The sequence below is a fragment of the Cnephaeus nilssonii genome (assembly GCF_951640355.1).
Source record: "Cnephaeus nilssonii genome assembly, chromosome: 3".
Classification (NCBI taxonomy): Eukaryota; Metazoa; Chordata; class Mammalia; order Chiroptera; family Vespertilionidae; genus Cnephaeus; species Cnephaeus nilssonii.
This window is the reverse complement of record NC_137074.1, coordinates 8,019,389-8,044,148: the sequence shown is the minus strand read 5'-3', so window position 1 is coordinate 8,044,148 and position 24,760 is coordinate 8,019,389. Positions and strand designations below refer to the sequence as shown.

The following is a 24,760-nucleotide window of genomic DNA, read 5'->3' as shown; positions in this document are numbered from 1 at the left end:
TCCTGTTAGTCTGTGTGAGTCTAATGGTGGTCCCCTCTGCCCCCAACACCAAGTGGGGCACTGGCACGTGGGGGGCCCTCGACTAAGTGAGTAATTATTGAATAAGGTCTACGCTACCTGACGGCATAGCTGACCTCCTGGGGGCCCCGCGGAGGGGCCTGGGGAGCCCACATAATGGCGATCCAGGTCCTCTCCTCACCAACAAACCACACGGGACCCCAAGGCTCCCAACTCAAAGATCCAACTTCGCAGCAACCACGAACATGTGTTTGCTTCTGTTTGGTCACAGCTATGCGGGTTCCAAAGCAGGGAATGCCATGGCTCTTTATAAGCAACTTGATGCCTGAAGGCATGTACGACCTAAGTACCTACACCAGAGAACAAGCGCCCAAGCCCATTCATAAGCGCCTCACCTCCCTACACCTCCTCCTGGTCCCAACACCTCAACCTCCCCCTCCCCACAGGCTCCTGCTCCTCACCTAGACCATGGGATTAAGAATGTTAACTTCCAACAGGAAATCTTCATTAGACAGCATTTACTCCAAATGAAGAAGCCTAGATCCTCACAATAATCCAATAATCTATCCAGTATTTGTTAAACCTTCACAAAAACAGCATCAAAATACAGAGAAATTGGTAAAAAGACGTCCTGACACCGTACCTGCCGCTGGTCTCACGGGGTATCCTCTATGGCTCGTCCACACTGAGGCTGGGAGGGCACGCCCACCTCGCCAGCCCCGACCAGAACCCCAGACTCTAGAGCTCACGGTCTCCTCAAGAAATGAGCCCTCGCCCTGGCCGGTTTGGCTCAGTAGATAGAGCGTCGGCCTACAGACTGAAGGATCCCGGGTTCAATTCCGGTCAAGAGCCCATGTCCGGATTGTGGGCTCGATCCCCAGTGTGGGGCGTGCAGGAGGCAGCCGATCAATGATTTTCTCTCAGCATTGATGTTTCTATCTCTTTCTCCCTCTCCCTTCCAATCTGAAATCAATAAAAATATATTTTTTTAAAAATGAGCCCTCACCCTGAACAAGTCAACTCAGAGAATCGGCAGCGTGGAGCTAATTACTCATTAACGAAGGACAGCCATCAACCCCTAGTTTTATTACTCACTGAAACTTGTCAAAGGCACCGATCACTGACTGTTGCAAAGCTCTCCCTGACTTTGATGAAGTCCAAGGTCTCTTCAAGTTCTTAGCGTCGCCTGAGCTGGGACAAAACCAGCAGCTCACTGCCCTCTCGGCCCCAGTCCACCCTCACGCAGCGAGGTGCTCACGCACACACACAAGCGAGTGTCCACAGCACACCTGCCAGCCAGTCCAGGAAGCTGCCTCAGGAAGGGTCCCCACGCTCAAGGGTGTGGGTGGGGTGATGATGGTTATCAGCGTGGATTGACAAGCACCATGGGCCTGCCACATCAGAGCTGTGTGCCCCTGGGAATGGAGAAGTGATTGTGTAAGGAGGCGTGGCCACGCGCTCTGGGAGGGCGGAGGCCGAGAGTGCTGAGCGGCCATGCAGAACAGCACAGCCTGGTCCCCACGTGTCCTGTGGTTGGCTCCATGGTCACTTCTTCAGGGCCCAGGGCCCCCTTGAGGGCCACGGCCGGGACTCCATCAGAGGACAGAGGTGCAAACACCCACACGGTGCTGTGTGTGCCCAAGAGATGTGGGTCTGAAAAACGGTGGAGCCAGTCCCGGTTCTCAGGCCTTGACACTATTTGGGAAGGAAGTAGAGACAGCGATGAGCTTTAGCTAAGGCGACCATGCATCCCGATGCATAAAGGTACCACTCCAAGGGTGGAAACAGACAAATAGATTTAACAGGTTACATTCAAGAGAAGACGGAACACAAAGGAAAGAGGTAGTAAATAATGATGACGATGAAAGTCCAAATATATTCATCACCACAGTGAGTATACGCAGCAGCGAAAATCCAGCCATCTGGGTTTACAAGGACAAGGCTAAAACAGTGTGTCTCAGAAAGAAGGAAACTAAATCAAAGGGAAATACACACAATCACTCACCAAGAAACACTGGACCACAAAGTAGGATCGTGAAACTGACCTGAAGGCAAGAGGCGTGGGGAGGGAACAGCTGGGACACAGCAGCAAGCGGCTCCATTGGCTAACAGTCCAAACCTCGGCCCACGACGGAGCGAGGGACCCACCTCAAGCACCAAGAAGGCCCAGGGACGAGCTGTGATGTGTCTACCCGGAGAAAGACGCCTAAGCAGAGAGGGCTGAGTGTTCGAGGCTCTGACAACCAACCAGCATGAGGGGCAGGCGGGGAGGGAGGTGGGAGAGAAGGAGCCGTGTTGCTTCAGAGGCAGCAGTGGGAACTGAGAGCAGAGGAACTGACAGGTGGGCAAGAAAGGCTCAAGCTGCATGGAGGTGCCAGAGCAGGTGCCCGGGGAGGCAGTGCCTGGGGAGGGGAGGTACAGGGTGCTTTCCTGTCACTCTTAGTGCAGAAACACTAGACATCACCCAAAAGGAGGAAAGGGAGGACCTGGTAACCATTAGACAAACCACACACCTCCCCAGCTCTCAGGTCAGCCACACCAAAACACAACACAGCACAACACACAACAACCAGGAGGGTGAAGAACAGAGGCCATGTGCACCGTGAGCGTGTCTGTGAATGGGAACACGTTTTACCTGTAACCCCCAACACACAAATACCAACAGCACGGATCAAAACATGGACCATGTCCATCACTTCAATCCAGCGGACATCACCGACCAGCAAAGGGAGCTGCTTTACAGAGAAATACCTTGACCAAAGCCAGCCAGCAGGGTCAAAAAGGATGAATAGATGTGTAAGTAAATGCTAGTAAAAAGAGGGTTCAAATGCTTGATATCAGAGAATAAAATATCCAGGCAAGTGACCGTAAATGACAAAGCAGGGATATTTATAAGGCTAGAACTAAAATCCTTAACGATCTGATGGCTTCATACCTGTGTACCAAATAACACCGCGGCCAGCCGTGCCAGGAAGCAGAATCCCCGCAGCTGACCATGAGAGGCGCTGCCACACCTCCATCAAGAAGAACAAGGGGTCGGGAGGAAGAGGGCTGTCCAGAAGACGCAGAGCAAGGTCGGTGCCGTGGCCTGAGACACAGCCGACCTGCACTTGCTAAGAGGGAACACCCCTCTCCCCGTCGCTCATAGAAACATCCACAAACAGTGTCCAGATATATGAAGCAACAAAGAAGTTTTCGACACATTCCAAACAGTAAGTATAATACAAACAATATTCATAACAAAATCAGAAAACAGAAAAAGCCTTCCTCCCTGAAATGTAAACATTCTCCTCTCAGATGTTTCGCTCCAGGGCAGTAGAAAATGTCTAGAAAACATAATGAAAGCGACAGCAGGGCTCTGAGGAAAATGTACTGCATTAAATACTTTCAATGTTTAGAAATGAAAGCATGGAAATAAGAGAATGCATGGAAACAGAGTTGGAAGAAAATTACAAAGTAACTGAAGGAATTGATAAAGGTAAAAGTGAAATATCGTGAGTTAGAGAAAAGCATTCTAATTAGTTATAAATTTTTAAAAGATGGTTTCTTTTTAAAAAATCAATAAAATAGACCAGTCACCTACAGCAATAAAAAAAACTAATCAAGAAAAAAGAGAATAAAATGAATAAATAAAGAAAAGAGGAAATAAGCATCAAAAGAAAATATTATTTTAAATCCTGGAAGTGATTGCACATCTCTATGCAAATAAATTTGAAAACCTCGATCACGTGTATACTTTTCTAGAGAAAAGAAATTTACACAAAAAGGAACACAGGAAAGATGGACAGCCTGAGCAGACCTGCTTTTGTAGAATTAAAAGCGCTATCTGTCACAGCTGATGCAAGAGAGCAAACCCAGAGGACTTCACAGGAGGACTCCACCCAGCCTATACCAACAGAGCATCCTAACACTGTTTACCTTCTCCAGGTCCTACACAAGGCAGGCAAGCTCCCAGGTGCCTTGCACAAAGCAAGTGTGGCATTACATTCGCAATGTGAGAACGAATGCAGCGGAGGTTCGTCTAATCCATGTTCTCAGTGGGACGGGAGGGCCGCCAGGGGGTCTGGGAGTCCCCGTCCCTCCCCCCAAGGCTGTGCTGGGTGAGGCAGGAGTTTCTTCAGGAACCTCAGCCACTGCCAACACAGATTCCCTTTGCCATCCCCCATTGGTCAGACATGAAAGAGACTGAGTATGCTGCAAAAATATAAACCAATGCCTCTCTCCTCACTGCATTGTTTTACCGTTTTGAAAAAATATAGTTTTCTTTATTAAAAAATGTTACTGATGTTAACGGGCAATGGGCTTACTGCTTTCTCTATGGTAGCAGCATGGCTTATTGGGCTGTGCCGCCGTCCGGGCGCCGGGCTGGCCCGTGGGGCTCCTGGGGTGCGAAGCCCGCACGTCTGCCAGTCCTTTCTGAGCAGCGACATCGGGAAGTTGACAGCTGAGTGGATGTTGCACACAAGCTCCTCCCCGTCATCTTCACGTGGCCACAGCCACTGCCAGACACGCATCCTCCTCATCTGCTGTCACCTCAGCGTTTCGGCCACCACGTTCTCGCTGTGGGTCAGCAAGGACAGGAGCTGATCCAGGCCTGGGCCCGGGACTCGTGGGATCTGCTTGACCAGAGACTCCGAGGCCAAAAGACAGCACACTTCTTGGCCAGCTTCGTATCCTTTTTGAGTTTTTTCTTCGGCGCTTCATGTCCCGGGGGTGGGGGGGAGGGTGCACGGCCGTGGCCTCAGCACAGGGCTGCTGGTCTCCCAGGTCACATGTGGAGGAAGTGGGGCAGGAGTGGGCTTCTGCCTGGCGGTGCCCGGAGCGTCTGTCCTTCTGAGGGTCACAGTTCTTCAAGCTGATGTGCAGCCCGACCGTCTGCAAAACCCTCCTGGCGCTGCCTCCTGTGCGGGACTTCCCACACCGCCTGGCGCAGGGGGTCCTGGGAGACTTTGCTGCTCATGGTTCCTCGCACGGCCAAAACCAGAAAAGAGCTATTGCTGCTATTTTAAATAAATTATTAATGGTTCTTAAATGTTCTTGGTGTTAGTTTCTAAAACAGTATATACATCAACACCGGGGGGCTCTGCACCGTGGCACTCCTGACATTTGGACAGATACTCTGTGGGGGGGCTGCCCTGTGCACTGTGGGATATTGGCAGCATGCCTGGCTTCTCCCCACCAGAGGCAAACAGAAACACCACCATCACCACCACCACCAGTTTATCAACCAAAAACATGTCCTGACACTGCCAAGTGTGAAGAGATCAAAGGTTTGAGAACCTACCTCTGCTCTTCACTTATGAATATAAATATTAAAATTCCTTTTAAAATTAGCAAAGAGAATCTAATAGCATATTTTAAAAAAATAACACATGGAGACCAAGAAGGGTTTGTTCCATGAATGCAACCATGATTTTATGGTAGGAAATCTATTAATAAAATTCATTCTATTTCTTTAAGAAGAATGCTGGTCAGGTAACTAAGCAAAATCCAACCTCACTTCCTGATAAAAACACTCCATAAAGTGGAGGCAATTTAAAAGATTATAGACACTCATTATATGCTTCCCCTGAATGTGACACACCCACTACGGACTCCCCTGTAAGGTAATAACCTCTCAGCCCCAACGTCAGCATTTCCTGAACGAGAAACGGTCAAGGCATTCCAGGAAACAGCAGGAGCCACACAAAATGCCCATTACTGAACCCATCGCAGCAAGAATATTGTGAGATGGAATACTCACAATAAATATGTATTCGCAGACTGATTCTAGCCGTGCAGTTTTAAAAAAAAACCATGACTGCTCTAGTTGGTTTGGCTCAGTGGGTAGAGCATCAGCTTGCGGACCAAAGGGTCCCAGGTTCGATTCAGGTCAAGAGCACATGCCCGGGTTGCAGGCTCAATCCCCAGTAGGGGGCGTGTAGGAGGCAGCCAATCAATGACTTTCTCATCATTGATGTTTCTCTCTCTCTCCCCCCTCTCCCTTCTCTCTGAAATCAATAAAAATATATTTTTTAAAAATACTCCAAAATTTAAAAAATAAAATCATGACCAAATTTTGTTTATACCAGGATAAAGAAACAGTTTACTATAGAAAATCAATTAATCTGATTATTGGCAATAAAAGAAAAAGGAAGAAAACAAGCCTATTTCACTGGATTCAGGAAAGGCAGATGGGAAGGGCAATGCCACTCATACTTAAGGAATGACCATCGAGACGCCATCCCACCACCGAGAACTTACTGTGGCCACAGGGACAGACAAGTCAAGAATAAGAGAAAGAGAGATTACACAGCTTTTGCCATTGGTAGATGAGATGATCGTCTACGCAGGAAATCCAAGACGTTCTGGAGGCGCGTTACGGAAAACGGAGAGCTGCAGGAGATTGTGGTAGAACACGGACGCCGCTCCGCCCGCGGCAGCCGCCTGCCCTTCCTCCAGGGCTGCCAGCTGCCCGCACGCTCCCTCGACAGACGCCCACTTTGGAAGGACGGTGAAGAGAGCAAAGTGGCACGGAAACTGAGAAGGGGCCGCACTGCGTGGCATTCACTGGGGTGCCAGGCCTGCTGGGTGCCTCCCTTCAATGTCTGGGTCTGGGCCATGCCTCCCGGCTCAGCCTGGTGGTTCTACGGACTCACCTCTTCACTTCAATTCACTGGGAGCGAGTGGGAGACCACCAGGCAACGCCAAGCGCCGCGTCAAGGAGGCGGCCGAGACAGCTCAGGTTGCACGTGACGTGGCCACCAGACAGATGCATGTGATGTGGCCCCCCGATGCCCTTCCCACAGTCCTCTGTTCCAGCCAGCACCCCCCGATACAGAGCCAAACCGACGGCACACGAGGCCCTGGTGCTCCCGGCACGGCTGCTCCAGAGGAGAGCTTCAGTTTTAGTTCTAGGCCCCAAGAGATAAGCAGCTGCCAGGCAGGCGGTGTCCGTGAGACAAGACGGCGCCCGCCACGGTGGCCTCTGCCGCGCCTGGTGCTAGACGCCTGGAGGCAGGCAGCCCTCCCGAGGAGCAGTGGCGACCCGGACAACAAAGGCATGTGAACCCGTGTGCACACAGCCCTTTACGTGTTCCAGCCGGAGAATACAGGGTGGGATGTACCAGAAAACAGACGCCCCTTTCTGGGAAAGGAACCTGGCCCGGGAACCTGATTTCCGCCTCCAGTCTCCCCAAATGCCATTTTTCTGGGAGAGGCCGGCTGCTGACTAGTGACCCTGGGCCCCTCCAGCCCAGGAACAAACCGAGGCGGAGGACACACACCTGCTGTGCCCGGTGCAATGCGCCTCCCGGATTGCAAGGCTCCGGCGTCACCCAGAGCCCCTTCAGCTCTGCAGGCCCCGGGCCCCAGTTCCCCGGGCAGTTGTGAGGGAGAGAATCCTCTCAGCCCCAAGCGTCCTCCAGTCCCTGCAGGTGATCATCGACAGGAAAAGAAAGTAATGCATTGAGAGCTCAACCCTAGGATACAATGTAACTGTGATTTTCTTTTGTTCACAATAGCAGCTCTCAACAACTTAACAAGGGAAACCCTTAGCTGAGTAATAAATCAATGATGAGCAAAGAAAGCAAATACACTTCTGATTCAGGATGTCAGCGTCTACAGCCATACCACACCCACGGTATGGTCAGAGCGTTGGAGCCCGGCTCCTCAGAGCCCCGGGAGCTGCCGCTTGTGTCACCTTTATGGTAACAGTTACTACACAGGCACTCGCAAGAAAAGACTCAATTCTAAAGCGACTCTAAACAAAGTAACTTTAACTTGCAAAGGAAGGCAGTGCTGCAGTGCTCGGTTCATATATTTAAGCAACATTATTTGAAACAAGTCAAGACTACAAATACAAAAAGTATGAGATTGGCACCGGGTTGTATCATCTTACTCGTATCCCCAAAACTGTTTGTTTTTACCAAATAGTAGCTATCAGCACACTGTTTGTGATAATCATTACACAGGAGCTTTAACATCCTGCCTGAGAACTGGAAACTATTAATTAAACGTGCAAACTCCTAGACATGGTGGCGGGGACCCGCGCTTCGCAGACAACACTTTAAAAGACAGGTGACTCCGGGCCCAGAGAAGCAATGGTAGGAGGCCATCTGGTGGAGGCGTGATTAATAGAAAGGAACCTGTCGCTCACTCACCTAACACTAGTAGGTCTCAAGACTGCGTGTGGGTGCAGGGGTGGGGGTGGGGGGAGGGTGGTCAGCATGGAGCCTAAAAGAAGGGTCCCGGGCTGCCTGGAGCCAGGACACAGAGGACAGAAGAGGGGGTGTGGGTGACCGGAGGCCCCTCTGTGGGATGGACCTGAGGACTCTGATGAACTGGGTACCCCCATGCCCACCCCCGCCTCAGTGCTCTCCGCCAGAGCTGCCGATTATCTCTGGGCTCCCAGGGAGCACCCTAAGAGCTGACTGCCCCATGGCGAACTGGGCCTCCTCCTGGCAAACACGCACACAGACCTCGGGGTCACGTCACCCCTGGACATCTAAATTGGACAGCCACGTCTATCTCAAAGAGTCTCTCAGTCTTCGGGGTCTGCTAACAAAAGCCAGGCCCAGCTCTGCGGGGTGATGCCCACTGCTGCTCCCCCGCGGACACACTGGGACCCAGCGGCATCTTTAGTCCGGCCCCCCAGGGAAGAACAGAAGGAGAGACCCCGTACCAGAACTTTCTCATTTGGATTTTGGATAAATGGGAACTGATTAACAAATACCTAAGAAAAAGCATCTACCCCTTTAAGAAAATCAATCAACATGCACTAAGGCCCAACTGTGCTCCACAAGGTCCCTTCAATGTCACTGAAGCTAACTCAGCGAGCCCGGCTCTCAAGGCAGATGGACTTCTGGGTCTGCCAGCAAGAGCTGTGCCCAGATCACAAGGGCAGGACCCACTCCAGGGCTGTTGCGGGGAACAGAAACACACACACACACACACACACACACACACACACACACACACACACACGCCGGGCGCCTCCTCTCCTAACTTACCGAGGCTCAGGGTCAGCACAGCCAGGGAAGCAACCGTCCTGAGAGGTTTTCACCTTGAGGGCCTAAAAGTGAAAGGCACAAACTTACGTGGGAAAAACACACCGTGACCAGACTCCTGCATGTCAGGGAAGCTGACCACCACAAACGAACTTTATTTCCCCGTGAAGTGAACACTCCACTGCCTTCAGCAAATGCCAAGGCCATGGCCCATTCGGGGCCTTTCCGAGCCGTGACTTCCCACTGCCCAATCGGGAGGCCCCACAGATGGCTCACAAATGAACACACCCCAGGAAGGACCACAGAGCAACTTCAGCCTCCCTGCAGGCTCCAGGAGCAGCTGAAGATGGGCTCCTCCCGCCATGCGCCACGCGGATCCAACAGCCCCCGGGCCTCTGCCCTCTGGATGCCAGGATCTGTCCTTCCCAGCACAGAGTGCTGCCCGACCTCGTTTGCACTCTCGCTCTCTCCCAAACCAGACAAAACCCTGCACACCGGGCTCCCCTCCGGACAGCCGGCCTCCCCTCCCTCCAGCACGACCTTACGCTGTGACCAATGAAGTGAAACCCCAGGGCCACTGGCCAATCTTACTCCTTGTTTTTGTTTGCTTTCAATTGTGGTTAAATATACATAAAATTCACATTTTAATCATTTTTAATATGTATTTTTATTGATTTCAGAGGGAGATAGCAACATCAATGATAAGAGAGAATCACTGATGGGCTGCCTCCTGCAAGCCCCTGACTGAGGATCCAGCCTGCAACCCAGGCATGTGCCCTGACCAGGAATCGAACCCTGACCTCCTGGTTCATAGGTCGACGCTCAACCACTGAGCCATGCTGACTGGGCCATTTTAATCATTTTTAAGTGCACAGCTCAGTGGCATTAAGCACATTCATACTTTTGTACAACCATCAACATCATCCATCTCCAGAAATTTTCACCTTCCCCAGCTGCAACCCTCTCATTAAACACTAACTCCACACACACACTCTGCCCCCCGTCCCCCAGCCCCTGGCACCCAGCATCCTACTTTCTGTCTCTATGGATCTGACTGCTCTAAGCATCTCATATACGTGGAATCATAGTCCTTGACCTTTTGTGACTGGCTTATTTCACTCAGCGTGATGTCCTCCAGGTTCATCCATGTTATAAGCATTTTTGTTTTTAAGGTTGAATAATATTCCATTTATGTATACACCACATTTTTCTTCTATCAATCGTGTCGTCTTAGCTTCCACACTTAGGCTTATGACCCATTTCAAGTTGACTTTTTTGACAATGGGAAGAAGTAGGACAAAGGTTCTTTGTTTTCGCATGCGGGTGTCCAATAATCCTGGCATCATTTGTTGAAAATACTATCACTTCCTCATTGAATTACGCTGGTACTTTTGTTGGAAACTGATTGACTCTAGATGTGGTTTGTTTTTGGAATCATTCCATCCCACTGATCTTCATGCATACCTTTTCCACAATTAGTGAAGCAACAGAGAGTCTTAAAACCAGGTCGTCTTTTGTTTGTCTCTTCAAAATCATTCTGGCTATTCTAGGTCTTTGGATTTCCATTAAATTTTAAAATAAGCTTGTAAATGTCTAAAAAAAAAAAACCCCAAACAAACAAAAACCTTGCCAGGATTATTATTTTGATTGCACTGAATCTCCATGTCAGTTTTGGTAGAACTGACAGATTAGTAACATTGGGTGTCCTAGTTCATTGGCATAGTATATCTCCCCATTTATACAGGTCTTCTTTAATTTCTCTTGGTACATTTTTTGGTTACATTTATCCCTAAGAATTTCATATTTTTCCTGCTGTTGTAAATGGTGTTTTATTACAAATTTTAATTGTCCAGTGCTACTATATTGTCCAGTGTTATACTGACCTGTATCTTGTAAACTCACTGAACTCACCTATTAGTTCTAGTAGCTTATTGTAAACTCCGTAGGGTTTTCCACACCTGTGAATAAAGATTTCACTTCTCCTTTCCATCATGTATGTCTTTTCTTTTTCTTCTCTTACTTTTCTAGTATAAGGTTGGATAAAAGTGGTGAGAAGGTGGGGGACGTGCCAAGGTCACAGGGCCCTCCCGCACGAGGCCACTCGGAACCCCGACAGCCTGCCCAGTGTGAGCCTGACGTGAGCCACAAAGAGAAGTGCTCCCCAGCTGTACATTTTCCAGCGGCCACATGAACAAGTGAGAAGAAACAGGCAAACAGCTATAATATATAAAGAGGTGATATGCAAATTAGGCCGGGACACCATAACGGGTCACGACCGGACAGGAGGAGGTTGCACGCGCAGGTGAGGCCTGGAGCGGAGACGGAGACAGAGACAGGGAGGCCTGCCCGAGCCAGAGCGGCAGCTCAGGCGGCCCAGAGCAGACATAGGCAGGGGGGCGGGGAGGGCCTGGGGCAGAAGTCAGGCGTGGGGTCTCAGCCACCCTCGGCGCCAGTCAGGCCTGACTCCCGCGGCGGCCCGCAGGGTGCCTCCTCGCATGGCGGGAGGTGGGGCACCTCCTCGCATGATTTCAATCGCACGCTGGGCCTCTAGTAATTTAATAATATGTTTTATTTAACCCAATATGTCCAACGTCGAGTCCGTGTAAAAGCATCTTAGGGAGGTGTCTTCACTCTCTCTCAGGCTCTTGGAAATCGTGTGCCTGTCACTCTGACAGCACCTCCTAACCCTGACCAGCCGCCCGGCTCCGGCTCCGGCTCTGTGTGGGGCAGCGCAGCGCAGGCAGACCCGAGGGTCCTTGTCCTCCCATCTCCCTTCTCCATTTACAAGTTACGAATGTTACTTTCATGGACTCTTTGACTTCAAATGATTTTACAGTGGTTAATTCTCCCACTGGATGGTAGGTGTGGGGATTCAATATTCTGTTTTCATATTTCTTAATTTAAAAAAAAATAAGCTAACCCATTCCTGGAAATATAATATCATCACAAGTTATAAAATAAAAATGACAGAATTATCAAACACTCCCAATTTTCTACTTCTTCTGTAGACTTTGGAAGGGGAAGAAGAAACTGAACCCTCTCTGGAAGTAAGTACAAATGACCACGCACAAACAATTTGTAATTATCATCACTTCCTTTTCAACTTTCTCTTTTTTTCTAGAAAAAAAAGTCCTTATTTATAAGAAGCCCCTCTCTTATTTATAGTCTCTCTGTCTCTCTGTCAGACTGTCTCTCAACCCCCAGCGCCTCCCAGCCCCACTCCCAACAACAGGAAGGACCATCTCGGTCATCAAACCACCCACCTGGTACAAATCTTTCTTGTTCTGTACAGCTGACATACTACTGTCACACATGTCAAGTTACACGCCATGTCAAATAAAGCGCATCTGAAATGCTCCGGGCCGCTGCTGCTGACTCCACGCTGGGCCCGGTGCCTCTTAGGTGCTGATGTCATTATTTGGCAGATATACGTGAGGGGGAATAAAAAGACTAATGGGTACCATCATTGCTGTTATGTAAACCTGTCCTACCCTAAATGTGGTGGCAAATGTTAAAACTTATTTTCAAACCCTCCCTTCCCCCACACACAAATGGCAATAAACAAAATCGCTGGGAAGGGGAGATAACCCCAACTGAACCCATTAGCCCCCCTGGACCTGAAGTCGCCCTACAAAGTCCCTAATGCAGCTTTCTTCCAGGGGCTCCCAGACGCAGCCCTGGCTCCCAGAGTAGCCTAAGGACACGAGACCAGGACAGGTGGCCTCGCCTGCTCCTGCCAATCAGCCGTCCAAGTGCCACAAAGTGAACACGACAGCTAGCAGCTCCGGCTACTCTCAGGCTAGTGGCTCTCAGGGGAAGAAGAGATGCTACTCCCAGATTTGCTGAGCCATGAAATGATTCAGCAACAAGGAAAACCAATGTTGGCACAGAACACGGTGCTGTACGGACAGGCAGACACCCAGTCTGGGTGCGGGTGGGTGGCACAGCTAATGCCAATGCCCCCGCCTCTACCACGCTCAGCACCTGCGAGACACTGGGCTGCGATGCGGCCATGCCTCTTCCAGACAAAGAGAACAGGGACGGACAAAGCTCACGTCTCCTTCGTCGGCGCCCACAGGGAGATCAGGGGAGCCAACGCCAGCAGGAGAGGCACGCGGGAGGGACCCTTGCCGGGTGTCCAAGGGCTCATGGCCAGTTTGGGGACGAATCCGTGCAAAGCTCAGCCCTTGTTTCTGTTCTTGCTCCCTTCTCCCTGTGGCGCTTGCCAATCGGAGCCCCTTTTCCTAAGTGCTGGCGTCCCGGGGCAGGCGACCCGGACTCACACACACCACCACGTGGGACGTCCCTTCTCCACCCTGCATGAGGTGCGTGGTGTGTGCACACCACTTTACAAAGCGCTTTCACACGCGGCCTTTCCGATCCTCACGGGGAAGAGGAGCAGAGGAGCAGAGGCCGTGACCGAGAGAAGGATTCACCTGCCAGAGCCGCTGTCACCCATGCTCTCGGCCTCGAGCCGACGGTGCGCCCCAACACCTCCACAGAGGACAGGCCAGTCCCCTGCCCTCCATGCTCACCGCGTGACCTCAACAGCATTGACCATGGCACTGTCGCAGTTCACAGCAAGATCCTCGCGTGTTGGATTTCAAAATGAGAAAATAACGGAAAACGAGAAAACTGTTAGGCGCCTGGAAGGGAGTCGTTCTTTCCCATGCGACTGGGTGAGTGGAAACAGCGTGACCCTTTCAGAGGGCAAGGGTGGCACCATCCCATACACCAGAAGGTTGTGGGTTCGATTCCCGGGCAGGTACACAGAGGAGGCAATTCTCTCACATTGATGTTTCTCTCTCTCCCTTCTCTCTCTAAAATCAATAAACATATCCTCAGGTGAGGATAAAAGATTAATTAACCTAAAATCCCCACACATTTAGAAAATAAAAATGTCTTTTATATCACTCATGAGTCACAGAAGAATAATACCAGAAATGGTTAAATGCTGAGACCTGAACAGTGAAAATGCTCTGTACCAAAATACACAGGCTACCATCAAGCAGAGCCACGGACAGTTACAGCCTTAAATGCTTATGATAGGAAAAAAGTCTGAAAATTAAGAAACGATGCTTAGAAACAATAAAGAATAATAATAAAGAAAAAAGAAATTAAAAGTAAGGGATAAAGAATATTAAAGAAAATAAAGCTTTCAATTCAATAACCTAGCAAAAAAACACCAGGATAAACTGAAGGAGCGTGGAAAGCAATAATGACAATGAAAGCAGAAATTAATGACACAGAAAACAGAGACCATGGAGATGGTCCACAAAACTAAAGCCGGCGCTGCAGTCAGTAATAAAATAGATAAACCTCTGCTGAGATGACTCGAGAAAAAAGAAAGGCAAGAGCAATTTTAGGAATGCAAAGGGGAACTTAATGTCAGACACAGTAGAGATTTTAAATTTAAGAAAATATAATGACCTCTGTACCAAGGAAATGGCCAGTTTAATGAAATGGATAGTACGGTAGGCAGCCCTGAGATGACCCCCCCACCCCCCAGGTTCACACCCTCGTGCAATCCCCTCCTCTTGAGGGTTTGTTAGACCTAGTGACTGGCTTCTAACAAAAAGCGTACAGCATCCCCGGCTGGTGTGGTTCAGTGGTTGAGCATCGACCTATGAACCAGGAGGTCACGGTTTGATTACCAATTAGGGCATATGCTCGGGGTTATGGACACAGTCCCCAGTGTGGGGTGTGTAGGAGGCAACCAATCAATGATTCTCTCTCATCATTGATGTTTCTATCTCCCTCCCTCTCCCTTCCTCTCTGAAATCAAGAAAAACGTGTGTTGTGTTTTTTTTTAAAAGAGTACAGCACAAGTAATGGAAGGTCACCTCTGAGATGAGGTTTTGAAAGACTGCAACTTTCTCTATCTCCCTCCCTCTCTATTCCTCTCTCTCCTTTAATGTTTGCATGCTCCAATGAGCAAATTGCCATGTTGGGGAGGCCCTCAAAATCCTAACAACAACCCATGAGTGAACTTGAAAAGGGACCCTTCCCCACAGAACCTTCAGATAAGACCACAGCCCAGTGACACCTCGATGGCAGCCCATGAAAGCTAAGCTGTGCCCAGATTCTCGGATCACAGACACTGTGAGAGGATAGTGCTGTTTTTAAAGCCAACACACATTGGTCTCATTTGTCACACAGCACAGGTAACTAATGCAGATGCCTCCCTAGAAAAGTACCTTACCAAGTTATATTCAAACAGGATTGGAAAACCTCAATGGATCTGCAACTATTAAACACACCCAAGTAACCAACTCCTGGATCAAGACAGAGAGCATTCCCAGTGCCCCTAGGAGGCCCTGCATGTTCCCTTCCCGTCCCCAGTGGCCCCTCAGTGGCCACACCCTGACTCCAGGCAGCACGGCCTGCTCTTGCCTGCTTTTGTGCTTCCTACCCGTGGGTCAGGCAGCACGCACCTCTGTGCCTCACGCCGTTGCTCCCACATCTGTAAGAGCCACACATATCTGCCGGTGGTTGCAGCTATTTCATCTCTTTCCCATCGTGTGAATTTTATTTGAAGCAATATTTCGTTGTACATACAGTATACACCACATTTTTCTTCTCCAGGGTCCGCCCACTAAGTGGCTGTGGCCATCCTGTCCTGCTTGGGGTCCTGACACGCACACTGGGTCACGTGCCATGGCCTCGCCTGCAGATCTGGCCATGGGATCTCTGAAGCGCTGCCCTGTTTACAACGCTGGGCCGAGGCCGCTGTACATTTTAGCCACCCTGGTGGGCAGGCCGGCACCTCCCTGTGGCCATATTTTTGCATGTCCCTGATGACCAATGGAGGTAAGTCTTTAATCTCTTTATTGGCCTCTAATCCTGGGAGGCGCAATGGGACAATTCAGAACCAAACAGCCTGTGTCTATACCAGCACAACAAGGGGAAACAACAGCATCCTTTACTTGAAATCGGGAACCAGACGGGAACACCCTATCACGCTGCCATCCAACACCGTCCCGAAGGCCCCGGCAGTAAAATGGGAAGGAAAGACAGTAAAGGCACAAGGATGAGACAAAGCCGCCACCATTCCCAGACAATAGGGATGTCTGCGCAGAAAACCCCCAAGTTCACAAATCTAGAAATAGAGACGGGTAAGGTGACTGGCTATAAAATTGATAACCAGAATCAACTGCCTTTCTGTACGACACCCATAAGAAGTTAGAAACCAATTTAATTAAAAATAAAATTTTAAAACACCACTTACAGCCGAAACCGGTTTGGCTCAGTGGATAGAGTGTCAGCCTGCAGACTCAGGGGTCCCGGGTTCGATTCCGGTCAAGGGCATGTGCCTTGGTTGCGGGCACATCCCCAGGAGGAGGTGTGCAAGAGGCAGCTGATCGATGTTTCTAACTCCCTATCCCTCTCTCTTCCTCTCTGTAAAAAATCAATAAAAAAATAAATAAAACACCACTTACAAAAGCAACAAAAACTATGAGTGCCTGGGAATAAATTTAACTGCAGAGTCTAAGACAGTATGTGGAATATTATAAAGCCTGATTGCAAGTCACTTAAAAAGATCTTCATTAGTGGAGACACATACGATGTTTACAGCAGGAAGACTGAATATCATAAAGTTGAAAAATCCCCCCAAACAAATCTACAGGATTAATACAATTTCAATCAAAATTCTGACAAAATTTTCATGAAACTTGACAAGCTGATTTTTTAAAATATATATACTATGAGTGGCCAGATTATTATGATCTCTGAACGCATAATAATCTGGCCACTCAGTGTGTGTGTGTGTGTGCGTGTGTGTGTGTGTGTGTGTGTGTGTGTATGTTTATTAGAGGCCCAGTGCATGAATTCGTGCATGGGTGGGGTCCGGCCAGCCTGGCCAGGGGGAAGGGACATGGGCGGTTGGCCGGCCTGCCTGCTGGTTGAACTCCTGGTCGAGGGGACAATTTGTATATTAGCCTTTTATTATATAGGATATACACAGAGTGGCCAGATTATTATGCGTTCAGAGATCATAATAATCTGGCCACTCAGTGTATTTTATTGATTTCAGAGAGGAAAGGAGAGGGAGAGAGAGATAGAAACATCCATGATGAGAGAGAATCATTGATTGGCTGCCTCCTGCACGCCCCTCACTAATAATTGAGCCCACAATCTAGGCATGTGCCTGACTGGGAATCGAACCATGACCTCTTGGTTCATCGGTCATCCACTGAGCCACGCAGGCCGGGCGACAAGCTGATCTGAACATTCACACAGGAAAGCAAGGAACAACAACAACCAAGGGTCCCAGAGACCCGGGGGAGGACGTCCAGAGAGCAGGACGGGTAGAGAGCCAAGCAGCATGATGAAGCCCATGCAGACACACTGACCAGTGGGACAGACAACCAGACGGAGGGGACCTGGACACCGCAGGCCAGCAAGGAAAAGGGACTCACTCGCTGAGGACCAGCGTGGACTTCAGTGTGGAGAACAAACTTTAAAACTCCTACAAGAAGATGCAGGAGACCCCAGGGTGGGCAGGACTTCTTATCAACACTCAAAAGGCATTACCCATGAAAGGAAAGATGGATAAAGTCTGCATTAAATTAGGGATTTCTATTCATCAAAATAAAGTAAAAGCACAAGACGCGAGGTATGTGATACACCCACTACAACACAGAATTGGCATCACGAATATATGAGGAAACATGTCATATAGAACTATATGCAAGGAATATACACGAGAAAGGCATAGCCCAGTAGAAAAGTATTCTTTGGTTTTCATCTGCAGATAAAGGCTTAGGCTTCTGTTATTCGTGTCCTGCTTCCCTCGCGTGCATTTGGGAAGTGCCCATTGTGTCTTCATTTAATTAGCTCAGTTACTTTATTTCAAAAATTAAACATGTATTTTAGGCCAGAGGTTGCAAAAATAGTGTCTACTGGCTGAATTAAAGCAGGAACATTTTCTTTTTTTTTTTTTAATATATTTTATTGATTTTTTACAGAGAGGAAGAGAGAGGGATAGAGAGTTAGAAACATCGATGAGAGAGAAACATCGATCAGCTGCCTCTTGCACACCCCCTACTGGGGATGTGCCTGCAACCAAGGTACATGCCCTTGACCGGAATCGAACCTGGGACCCTTGAGTCCGCAGGCTGACGCTCTATCCACTGAGCCAAACCGGTTTCGGCTAAAGCAGGAACATTTTCTATTTGCCTGCATGGTCTGTTAAAAATAACTGCATATAAAAACCCAGATTCCTGGCTTGTCCCAGCCGACCAGAGGTCAGTAACTCTGGTCCTGCTCCCACCCGGTCCTGCTGGCTGGGCGTCCCTGCTGGGTCAGGGGAGGGGGCCCCAGAAGAGGCGCTCGGTCATCACTCACGCTCACACGGCCACCATCGCTCCGTCGCTGGCTCACCTTCCTGCCTGGCCCCTGTCGGAATCTGTGTCTACAACTTTCACATGTAGCTTTGTTCACAAAAAAAAAAAAAAAGTGTTTATACCCAATAACTCCAAAGTGTGAAGGAAAGTAGTGAAAGGCACAAAGCAGGTGGGGCTCCGGGAAGACAGGTGCTCGCCTGGAGCTGGAGCTGACCTGCAGGCCACCCGGGGCATGTGCGAGCGAGTATCTAAAACTTCGGTTACAGCAGCATGTGCCTCGGTTTAGAAAACCGAGAATGACCTTTACCGCTGACACGTGTGTGCTGATCTCTGTCATCCGTCTGGAAGCCCCTGCCGGGACACTCAACCTTGGAGGCGTGGCAGCGAAGGGGCCTGAGTGACAGCTTAAGGAGACCTGTCGAAACCAGGGGCTTTTCTGAAACCTCCTGGCACTGCTCACCGTGACGTCCACCTCCCGAATAACCCAAACTGAGGCCGTCTTCACTTAACCATGTGACTGCTGTCTCATTTGGCAAAAATCGCTGATACTGAACCGTATTTTGCAAGGTCTGTCCATTGAGTGACTTCTCTCTGAACGTAAGAATTACGTGTATCTTCCTAATAAAAGTTACATCTCTGCGCTCAGTCAATCAATCACTCCAATTAGACCAGGACAGTCATCTAGGTTAGAAATCGATCTATGGGGAGTCTCAGGCAATCATCAGCACGTTCTTATGCGACGGGTCAGTGGACAGCTCTTCAGCTCAGCTCTACCACGTGTCTAGAGAAACACTGGGCACAGTGAAGCTGCATAAACTGAATTTCTGTTCTTTCCGAAGCAGCATCTGACCTGCCTCGTGTCTGTTTCTGTCATCCCAGAGACGGGTCTCTGACTCGGTCCACAGGTGAGAAGTTTGTGAGGGAGTATTTCTGGGGAGCCATTCACTCAGTCTCTGTTTCTAACATGTAGGCTTTCGCTTACTGAGTTTTCTGAGCATCGCGGCGATGTGGATCTCATCAGACCTTTGTCTGCAATCTAGATTCACCACTTGCTCACTGAGCGACCCTGGCCAAGCCTGCCCACCTCGGTTTCTCCATCTGTGTAATGGGGCAACACTACTGTCCTTACGGGGTTGTTTTGAGAATCCAACAACAAAAGAAGCACGTAAAATGCCGGACAGGTGCAAGAATTGTAGCTGCTGCTACAAAAACAATACGCAGAGCCTACATGACGCGGGAGGGCACACATTTAACGTCGGCATATGCGCACACAGTTTTCAGGTCAGCAAACGACGTGATGAAGAGAGAAAGCCGCCCCCAGCCCCTTGCCCGGTGTGCAGCCTTTAGGGAGCAGGTCCCCGGGAGCCACGGGTCTGGGCGAGGTCTTTCCTGGCAGCAGCTTTTCCTACCGCTCGTGGTAGAATCCCTCACTCTGCTCTTTATGATGGATGTCACTCCCCACCGCTTTCCGAGAGGGATCCGACGCTCCACGTGAATGACACGTGGCCTCCCAAGTCGCCTCGGGACAGGCCTCTCGCCGCTCCCACCGGAGCACCCCGCTTCAGCTTTCAGTCCCACGCCATGCAAAGCAACTCTACCTGTCACATGTTCAAGGACACGTGTACCTCTGAGTGTGGTGACACCAACATCTAACATGTCTGCAACCCTCTGGCTCCTGGGGAAAAGACAGGGCCAGTGTGACCACAGCACCAGGGCCAGTCAGAGCGCACGGCCTCAGTGTCCCCTCCACTCCGCTCCCACCTCCACAGACACACACAGGCGGCCCCCACCGTGACCAGGGTCACAGTCTCTCTCACACCCTGCTTGATAAAGATCCTCCAACAGCACTAAATAAGTAACTAGACACGAAAGACTGCCAGAGGACGAGCCACTAATGTGCTCGCCCGAGATGCAGCATTTTAAAATTAGTAATTTAGGATTCGTTTTTTAAATGACCCGTAAGTGGCTTCGGGAACCAAAGATGAAGTCACAGTTGTTTCCCTTTACCATGTGAAGCGACTCATTTAAAACGTCAAGCGTTGTTTGACTGACCCAAGAATGGCTTACCCAAGGAAAACCCAGACAATTCCTTAGCCACTGCTTTTACTAAATTCAGTCAACCTGAGGTAAATTTTCTCAATGAGAAGACGAAGTAACGAAGATCTCAGTTCCAACAGAAACAGACGAATGTAACCCACCCGCCCGATGCTCTGCTCTCTCCACATCCATCAGCCACAACCTGTAACAGTAAAATGTTACGAGTTTTTGACAAGGCGAGAGGGGGAAGACAAGATTGGGAGTGGAAGCCATCGCTCTTGCCACAGGTGCATACTGACGGTGACAAAGGGGGCGAGCATCTAACAGTGAGGGGCCAGCCCCCACTCAAGTCAGACCGAAAGTCAACGGAACGTGTGTGTTTCAGGGTCAAATGTGACTGGACAAGTTAACCAGACCCTCCCAAGCCAAACCCCAGGCCATCCGGCTCCGCTCAAACACAACATCTGTTTTTCATTTTCCCTGTGTGTGTCAGGGTTTCACCATTCCCTCCCCACCTCGGATTTCACCAGAGATAAAAGTTTACAGACTTTCAGCGGACGGATGGATCTGAAAAGATGAGAGTCCCGTGGAGCTCAATTTAAATTCTGGCCGTGCTGATCTGTGATCCGACCTCCAGCAGGTAACTGAACCTCACTGTTTTTCCACGACCACTCTTCACAAGGTCAAAGTCTGATCGGGGCTAACACAGGTCAAGGGTAACCCAGCGTGTCAGGACCCACGGCTAGCTAACAGGGCGAGTGGAGTGAAACGGTCACTCGGATGGATGCTCTTTTTCTAACTTCCAAGATAAAGCAACGTCCAGGTTACGTCCGCAGCCCTGACACACCAACGTGTGCACAGACACAGGGAGCGTCCCTGCAAGCGGGTGGGCCAGTCCGGGGACAGGGGCATCCCCCGCTGGGCACAGCTTCCAGAATCAGGACTCACCAGTTCAAGGACCCCTGCTTCCTTCACCACCCACAACACCGGCATTAGCCCTGTCTCACCAACTCTTCAGGCTACTGCTAAGACATAGGCTGTCTGGCAGAGATGCCCAGGTAGCCGCCCCCCCCTCCCCCCGCCGGCCCCCTGCCCTGCAGGTGGGGTGAACAGAGGCTCCACCGAGCGCATCCAGTTTGGTTCAAAACGTTAAGGCGCCTTACAGTGTCCGAGGCCAAGGAGAGGCCCTGTGCATGCTGAATGTCAATCACATGTAGCTTCTGGATCAGTTACTCAAGACCATCTCTGAGAGTCGCCAAGAAATGGATACAGAAGTGAATTGTAACAGACTAACTATGAAACTTTAAGGGGGGGCGGGGGAGGGACAAAGTAGGGGGCGGGGACAGAGAGGAAGTGATCAAATTAGAGAATGTTCAGAATCTGACCCGACCTCTGATGAAGCTTTTAAAGGGAGAAACGCGTTGATTAGCAATCCCTAAGTGAGCAGAATCAGCCCGCAAAGCTGTCATTTAACACGCAGGGAGCCTCTGGGCTGGAGGCAGCATGCGGCCCATCAGCACCAGCTCACCCGGCTCGGGTCTGGGATGAGTCTCACTTTTAACACAGGCGGCCACTGCTCACTCCAGGCTGCCTCCAGGCCAGCAGCCCTCATTTTCCCTTCTCGAGAGATCATATTTCCTAGGAAAGGAATCCAACCGCTCAAGTATTCTCTTAGGCAAGACTTACATTATGCTTTAAAAGGAAAGGGCTGGGAAGCCATTTATAAAAGCATTTTTCCTATTTCACTGAACTTCTCTCAAAGTTAAAGGGGAAAAAAAATACACACCAGCACAATTTTTCAAGGTAGCTTCACTGCTAGTAACCCTCCTGTCCTGGGATCCGGGGACCCAAGGCCCGCATGTCCTCCGGGGTGGCCCTGGTGGAGGTGGCTCCCTCTCAGGGCTCTGGGTTAGGGACCCATCACCTGACTGGAACCATGGAAATTCGCAGTCAGCCTCGGGTCCAAACGCCAAAGTCAAGGCTGGACACTGGGCGCCCCTCCCTGCAGTCCACCTGCAGCCCTGCCTCCCTCCCTCCCGCAGCCCAGCCCGCAGGGTGCAACCGGCCCCGCGTGCCGGGGAGGGGAGGGCGCCCGGGGTCCCAGGTCACCGGCGCCCCACACGCCGGGGAGGGGGCGCGTCGCGTCCACGGTGGAGCACAGGGGATCCCCCACAAAGTCCGGGGGGACGGGTGGGGGGTGGGGGTGGCGCCCCCTCCGAGCAGCCAGGCCCTCCCGGGGCGCCCCCTCCCGGGACCAGAGCCCCCGGCTGCAGGGCCGGCGGCGGGCAGTGGGGAAGGGGCCTGGAGCTCGGCGGGACCAGGCCCGGGAGGCGGGGGCGGGGAGCCCGGGCCGCGGACGCCCCTTCCCGCAGGCCGCAGCCGGGAGCGCGGCCGCCACTGCGGCGGGGCCGGGCGGGGCGGGAGGGGGCGACCTCGGGCGGCGGGCGGGGGCCGACCCGGGCGGGCGATGGGGGCGAGCTCGGCGGGGCCCGGCTCTCACCTGCTGGTCCGCGCGTGGCCCCGGCGTCCCTCCGCCTCCGGGCCGCTCCGGCCTGCGCTCGGCCCCGGGCGCCCGGCCCTGCGTCGGGCCTCAGCGAGTGCGGCGCCCGCCGCCCCCGGCCCCCATCCCCCCGCGCCCGCCGCCGCCCCGCCACTTCCTGTGCGCGCCGCTCCCACAGTTCCGCCGGCGCGGGGCGGAGGACACGCGGGGGGGGGGGCGCGGGACACGCCGTGGGGCGACATGGGACACGCGGGGGGACACGCGGGGGGCAGGGGGACACGCGGGGCGGACACGCGGGGAGAACACGTGTGGGGCGGGGGACACGCGGGGATACGGGGAACAGGGGGACACGCGGGGAGGACACGCGTGGGGGACACAGGGGTCCGTGGAGTGCTGGGGAGCACTTGGGAGGGGCAGGGGAGACATGGGGTGACAGGGGGCACAGTGGGGGGGCGGCGGCAGGGGCGGGGCCTATAGGACACGCGTGGGCGGGAGGCACTGCGGGATGGGGAGGAGGGCACCTGGGCTTGGGACTATCGAGGTCCCCCCCGCCCCCCCCCCCCCCCCCGTGGCGGGGCCGGATTAGGGGTGAAGGGAGGCCAACTGGCAGAGGCACAGATGGGGAACTGGATTAGGGCCGGGCACAGCGCGGTGGGAGGGGTCCGGGCAGATGGGGTGCCGGAGATAGCGCCATGGGGGGCCCTGGGACCCCGCCCGGACTCCCCCCACCTCCCCGGGGAACCCCGGGAGGGCACTGGGGGTGTTTCCAGGCGGGAGCTCCCTGTCCTGGATCCGGGCTGTGGTCTGAGGTTCACCGCGGGCGCGGGGTCACCGTGGGGAGTGTCCTGGGAGCCTTGACTCCACGGGCGGATCGTGTTTCAGACCCACGTGCTCTTGTCGCCGGTGTCTGACCCTGGAGGAAGTTTCCCCACGGGGTGGGGGCAGCGACCTCCCCTGGCCTGGCCTCGCGAGCCCGCCCCTCGCCGGTGGTCCCCGACCCCTGTCTGCTCTGGCCTGGCCGAACCCCCATCTCCTGCATCTCCTGCATCTCCTGCATCTCCTGCATCTCCTGCCCTATGGCTGGGCCTCCAGAGGGAGTGGCAGGCAGGACTGTCCCCAGGCAGCCTCGTTCATTGACGGCCACTATAGAGGCTCACCTCCACTCTGCTGGGTCCTCAGGCCCGCCTGTCCCTCCGGAGCTTGAACCGGTTTCAGGGAAAGCTATTTAAAATGTCAGGTGCTGGCTGTGCCTGTTCTTAAGCCCTCAAGCACCTAGATGGAAATAAACATACATGCACCTGCTCTATTCACGATTCCCTTATAATTGTAAAAAAAAAAAAAAAAAAAAGTTACGGTTTGCAATGTTGTAGAAATTAAATGTAAAAATCTTGGACCCTGCACAGCCACTTCCAGGCATTCATCCCACAGATAAATCCCACCAGCACCGCAGGTGTGTGTACAAGAACATTCCGACGTACAGCACAGAATTACAGAAAGCCTGGACATAACCGACAGAGACCTGGTTAAGTGCACTCCAGAATATTCATTTAATGCTATTTTAAATTTAAAACACTAAAAAACGCCCTGGACAGTTTTTGTTCAGTGGTTAGAACATCTACCTGCAGACCAAAGAGTTTCAGGTTCGATTCCTGGTCAAGGGCATGTACCTGGGTTGCAGGTTCAATCCCCATGCCCCAGTCAGGGCAGGTGTGGGAGGCAACCAATTGATGTGTCTCTCACATTAATTCTCTCTCTCTCTCTCTCTCTCTCTCTCTCTCTCTCTCTCTCTCTCTCTTCTCCTCCCTTCCACTCTCTCTAAAAATCAATGGAAAAAATATCCTCCCGTGAGAATTAACAACAACAACAAAATT

The 24,760-nt window shown here is 51.6% G+C and overlaps 1 protein-coding gene across 3 annotated transcripts in view; it reads right to left on the bottom strand.

Moving 5' to 3' along the window:
- AGPAT3 (1-acylglycerol-3-phosphate O-acyltransferase 3) overlaps window positions 1-23,011 on the bottom strand; it is a 69,175-nt gene extending 46,164 nt beyond the window's left edge. The window contains exons 1-2 of one of the 3 annotated variants that reach the window (XM_079766730.1): window positions 22,890-22,971; window positions 9,009-9,070 (exon numbers count right to left, since the gene is read on the bottom strand). The gene's annotated coding sequence lies outside the window, so the exon portion shown is untranslated. Of the gene's footprint in view, window positions 1-9,008; window positions 9,243-22,889 lie in introns of those variants that run through there. The other 2 variants (XM_079766728.1, XM_079766731.1) reach the window with 2 other exon arrangements.
- Window positions 23,012-24,760: the final 1,749 nt, after the last annotated feature.